Source organism: Watersipora subatra, chromosome 1 (genome assembly GCF_963576615.1).
Source record: "Watersipora subatra chromosome 1, tzWatSuba1.1, whole genome shotgun sequence".
Taxonomy (NCBI): domain Eukaryota; kingdom Metazoa; phylum Bryozoa; class Gymnolaemata; order Cheilostomatida; family Watersiporidae; genus Watersipora; species Watersipora subatra.
Window position 1 is genome coordinate 73,286,913 of NC_088708.1, and position 6,425 is coordinate 73,293,337.

Sequence of the window (6,425 nt, forward strand, 5' to 3'; positions counted from 1 at the left end):
AATTTTCGGAAGTTGTGTGCACATGCATTTATCATAAAAACTCTCAAACATTCGCTTCGGTCGTTTGTTCGTAGGATTACTCATGGGAACTGCGCAGTTAACTTGCATAGAAAAGAGCTATTATATCTAACAGAAAGGGTATCCATAGTGTGACAAGATACTGGTGGAATTGAAGAGATTTCACCAGTTGACATAATTGTTCATCCAACATACATAAACCTTAAACAGAAATGAACTGTTTGGTTAAAATCCCCCTCAAACATATGCCTGCTCAAAAGTGGCTGGTTTGTACTTACACAACAGTTGTACCACTAGCTTTAGAATGTTCTGTTAAGACAGCAGGATTTGTGTCAAGATACTGTAGAATTGTACAAGTTTATTTGCAATAAACATAGTGGAGTTAGTTTTCTAAATCTGGAGAAATTGCAATTCAGCACCTGCAACCTTCTAAAAACAACGGCATATAATATATTGTAAGAGAGTTGAGCATTTAAGAAGGAATTCAGAACTGATCAAAACCTGTGCACCTGTAGGTAACAGATGACAAGATGCTTAAACCTATTGGTTGCTGTACGGGCCGATTTGAGAAGCGACTGCTACACTAGTTAACAGCCCGAACACTACTAATGGACTGGCGAGAGTTACCTTCTCACTCTAAAGAGTGAATTTATAAAATTTTGAACTGTTCTTTATCTACTCTACAGTCATGAAGCTATAAGACAAATTGCATCTATAGCGTCACCAGATACTACCACAACCAGTGTCTGAAGTGGAGAGAGATTCTTGGGGGTACTCTCTATCATGCCAGGAGGGCAGTGTCCAGGGCCAACGGCCCTGCTCATCGCTCACAGGGTGAGTCTGAGAGGGGCGCTGTGCCCTCTCAGTAGAGGGGGTCCGGGGGTACCTCCCCGGAAAATTGTTTAGCATGAATGCCTCTAAATTATGTTGTTTTCCATAACTTAAAACCCTGTGTTGTGTTCAGTAAGAAATTAAAATTGGGCTTAGCTGCACAACCTGTGTGCTCTATGACTATGGAGATTCCAGGTTGTGATGTGAATGAGTCAAAAAACCCTATGGACAGTTCACGCAGACCCTAGACACTCCTATCTCCAAGCCACCATAAATATTATTATATGATAATCTCAGTCACTCACTATTTTTTAAATACAGACTCTAAATTCATAAGAGTCACTAATTCTTACTCACCTTTAAAGAAGTTATCCATTGGCCCATGCTGTTTCATTATGATTTGAAAGTAACGAAGAAACTAGTATAATAAGCAAGAATTTATTGCTTACTACCATCCAAAACACAAGAGAAGAATCCAAGCAATGATTAATCGAGGATTTCACAGGGCGGCCGACACAGGGTCCCGTCGATTGTGTTGGTTCATAGAAAACTGATCGGTTCTCAGGTTTTTAACAAAATAATCTAGTTGATCCGCTATAAGAGCAAAAAACTGACTGAAGAAATCAAAGATCAGTAGCATAATTCTCTCGTCCCGAAAACCCGCACTGTTTTCGGTGTAATGAACTCGAGCTAATATAAGTTTGGGAAGAAATGGAAAAACACGTTGTGTGAATATTTCGCTTCATTCTGGTTTTACCGCATTTAATAAGATATGAGCAACTTTATATGAGAGGGTACGCGTCCTAGGGAGTACCCCAACTAATTCTTCTTAGGGGTAGACCGTAGCCCTGCGTACCCCCCATTTCGAACACTGACCACAAATGGTTGCGTTTTCAGAGAGGCGTGAAATTTATCAAAGAGAATGTATGCCATTTATATTCAATAACCTTGAAACCTGTTCAAAACTCTGTCAAGGTTATACTATGACTTGTGACAATTGAATCAGACTGCGATGTCGCGTACATGAACAAATACCTACATGTACTCGCATTTCTTTCTCACTACTGCTCAACCCTCAACCCCTTGGACACGCCGTCATCACGTAATGTCTAACTATTCCAACGCGCTAATAGAAACCTACTAGAGGAAAAGATATAGGCCTACTGGTAACAACCATTAAAATGGCAGAAAACTACGGTAGTTTTTACAAATAATATAATGAACGTTATATAAACAAGGCATAATCCATAGCTACATGACTTGATAACTAATCTATTTAAAGATCTATTTATGACACTTGCTTCACTCAGTTCAATTAATGAAGTTTTGCTAAAAAGCTGCTTTTCTCATATTCTCATATTTAGTTGAGGTAATCACAATGCTGCCAGCTGATTGTTTTCTGTCAGACAAAAAGGAATGTATTGCTGTCATCTTCAACCATAGAGCTTCAATCGACAAAATTGTGCCAATATCTAAAATGTCTTTATTTTAACTAATGTTTTCAATCAACTTGTTTGAAAAAATATTTTTAAAATGGTGGGATCTCTGTTCATCTATATCCAAGGTAAAAATCCTTCTACCCCTCTTTGGTTTTTATCCTAGCTGTTTTATCATTGTTTGATTGCCATTATGCAATGCTGCTCTGTGAAATATTTACATTTCATGCACTTTCAAGCTTGGATTACAGCTATGCAAAGCTTCGTAAAATCAATACGTATTTTTTATTCATGCCAATTGAAGCGAGTAGCTCTCAACAGCAGCTAATATGGAGCTTTCCAAGTATGTAGGTTTTGACACAACTTTTTCCCTGTTACTTCGCTTTCAAAATTCCAAATGAATGTTTTACTGTCAATAAGCTAAAGCAAAAGCGACTATAGTTGTTAACCTTGAAATTTCCACATTGTAATTACAATAAGTACAGGCAAAGTAAGAGTCAGTCATTTCCTAGATCCACCCCTGTCTCCAACCAACACAGCTGTTCTGCACCTTGATTGGCGTTAGAGCATTCTACCGCCCTGCTTTGAACGGAACAAGCTGTCAAGGTAAAGAAACTTTCAAACATAATTTGTTCATAGAAATTTTTACGGTAACTGCACATGTAAATGATGTAATTATTTGTAAAACTCATTTTTTCTTAGCAATATCAAATATATGTGAAAAGTGACTCAACATACATCCTGCTGCTTACGAGTGTGTGGGAGTGTGTTGCCATATTTTTGGTAAAATGTATTGTTGGTTGTAGCACATGTCAGGTTTGAGACTTCCCTTAATGCCTTTAAGATATTAAATAAAAACTCATGTCTTGATCATCCTATAGACTCCACAGCACCATGCACCAAGCCTATGTACAGCAAGACAGGCCTGCTCCTGGATACCCACAGCAAGGCACTAACATTTTGATGGAAGCTAGACCACATGAAATGACGGCTTCTACAGTTAACCTGGTTAGTATCTGTTCACGTACTTACCACCATACGCGTATGTACACGGTGTCTTTGCTAGAAACACTTTCATTATTGAAGACTGTTTGTGGCAAGCCATAAAATTGCCTCTAGATATCTCAACCATTTGGGTATCTTCAAGGCAGTATAACAAATACGTATGTTGAGAGTAGAGTGTGTGTTGTTGGTAAGCCGTAGTGTGACGATCTCCAAATGGTGGACATGTTTCTTTTGTTGAAGGTGGGTGAGTCAGCTGTTGAACGGTACACCGCCATCTATGTGCTGTCGATTCTCGCTACGATTTTCTGCACTGGCTTACCATGTGGCATCATTGGTTTAATGCATATCATCGCTGCTCGATCAGATGCAAGCAGGGGCAGCCTTCAATTGGCTGAGAAGAAGAGATGTCAGGCTATTTGCTGGACAGCCTGGGGATGTGGAATTGGATGGGGCTTTATTATTCTTAGCATTATTCTCGTTACAACGCTCACAACGGCAGCCGTATCTGCCTACAACCCATATTGAAACCTTCTGAGGCTTTAATTAAGCCAGCAACAATGGAGAACATACCAAGAGTGCACTTCTGTCTCCCATTCTCCTATTTCACACTCATATCGTACCTGGTCTTTTCTAGCCAGTTATACTTTTTAGTAATTATATGTATTATGCTTTACATATAAAGTTGGTATTACATTCTCTTAATAAAGCTTTAATACAATATTAAAATATGCTTGCGTTAGATCACCCCAAACTAGCTGATCCACAGTATGTTGTCAACCATATTGCTTTATATGTAACCGTATTACAGCTTCTAGTATGTAATTCTAGCAACATGCTGTGCAGTATGACACACCTTTGAATAGCTTGTCAACAATAGATGGAATTTTCAAAAAGTAACAACAAACTATGATTAACATTGTACAATCTGGTGTGTGAGTAACTTAATTATGTATAAAAAGGAACATACGTGGTGACCTTTCATTAGCTTGTACCCTATCATTGTGTGGGCCTGACATGAGAAAGAGACAATAATTCTAGGAGCTAATAAGTTTCTGGATGCGATAGTAAGTACAGCTCATGCAGATATCAGCAGTAATTAAAATTTATTGACTTTAAAAAGCTGAGTTGGTAAAAAAATGAAGATCTTCTCTAGTTTTCAGGTCTCGGGTAAGAAAAACAAAGCTAAAGAGATTTGCATATATAGTTTAAATTCACAGACTGAAAGTGCAAAATTTCTTTACTATTTCAGTTAGATAAGACTAGAAAAGGCAATATAGATACAACGAGTTTAACAAACCACATATAATAGAAGAATTTTAGGAAAGAGTTGTATTACCTTATTCCTCAAATAAGAAATGTGATACTTTAGTCTTACTACTTTCAAGCAGTCACATCGTACGAAGTTTACTATTGATAGACTATTCAAAGTTTTTATGACATCGACTTTACATCTCGCTACCTTTGCAAGAGTGAACGACTCTAACCTTTTTTACTGACTCTCTATATACACAATATACGCAGACTGTATTAATAATATGCTAACTAAAGAGAACTTTTCACTGAAAATATAATTTCTTAGGATTAATTATTTATAATATGGGTAAGAAAAAAATTAGCTAGAAGTCACTACCAAATCGTTTTGCGCTATTCTGTTCTTCAGGTGACAAATCAACTGATGCAATCTTACATGGAATTTTATAGTTTACATATGGAAACTGCCCAATTAACTCCATGCAAGTTATTGTGCAAGTTACATATGTAGACTATAAAATTCCATGTAAGATTGCATAACTAATGCAATCTTACATTCAGCATCAAATCTATGTTAAGATGCTATAAAGTACCTGATCATTCTGTTACAAAGCTGGAGCAGTCTCCTGCCTTAATTCAAAGCGCCAACTAATTTGACTTTTGTAGTGATTACTAATAGTTTTTTACTAATTTACTAATAATTCTATACCTATTTGAAGGACTTAAGAAGTATATATAACTATATAAGAAGTTGCAAAATATGTCAACTTCTGATTATACAGAGTTTATTGAGGGTAGTATAAAGAACACAAGTGTGCTGTTTTGTGAAAGAAAGTCAACATTTGGCTATTTGTAGCTGCCCTATCAAAAGGGAACAGTTTTTCGTGAGTTTTCCAAAGAGTTTACGGAGTCCTCAAAGAGTTTTCCCCTCCATCTATGCGCTCTCTGCCACTGCCGGCATCTTCTGTACTGACATACTATACAGCAATCTCGGTCTGATGTGTTTCTTTGCTGCCAGATGCAATGCGAGCAGAAGCAGCCTAGATTTGATAAAAAAGAGAAGGCAGACTTGCTGCTGGACCTCCTTAGGCTTGTGGCATCAGCTAGACACGTATTGGTCTTTTCACCATTCTTGAAGCTTTCTTCCTGCCTATGACTTTTTTGGTTTGCAAATGGCAATTTGTTGAATCGTCTTCTACCAATGGATATCGGAAGCAAATACTAGCACCAAGTAATTTGTGATTTATTTTTATCAACAAAACTAGTTAAGCAAAAGAAAAAAGCTGGAAGAGTGATGAAGCCCATAATACGCAATAGCATAGCTAGTCGTGGCATTGAGCTTGTCGTCATCAGTTTTATTCACATGTTAAAAGATACAACTTGCGTTCTCTCTTGAAACTTGCCACCTTCTCTGTGCCTTTAATAGACTTAGGGAGTTGATTCCAAAAAAAGTAACAAACAGAATTACCCTGAACTGTCCTCACTGCCAGTAATAAACACATACAAGTTGACTACTCTGAAACACACAAAAATGGTGACACAGAACCTTTGCATCAAGTCTCCCTTTGCATAGATAGAAATGTTTGCATCCCATTTGGTAATACATATTAGTGTATAAACTTAACAGATTCCAAACTTAATAACTTTGGGTAAAAACTAACAATACATTGAAAGCTTGTAAGTTAGCTATTAGGAGTGTTCAGTGAACAATGCCAGCCATTTGTTATCACAAACTACAGGTAACAACTAGCTGGAGGGGGTCAAATCTAACATCCCTGTACTTCCAGTGAAGACATAGAGAACCAATGCTATCATATCAATCATATCTAGCATTGTTTATGTTCTATTAATTTGTCGCTCTATCACACTGTTTAGGGTTTCTGA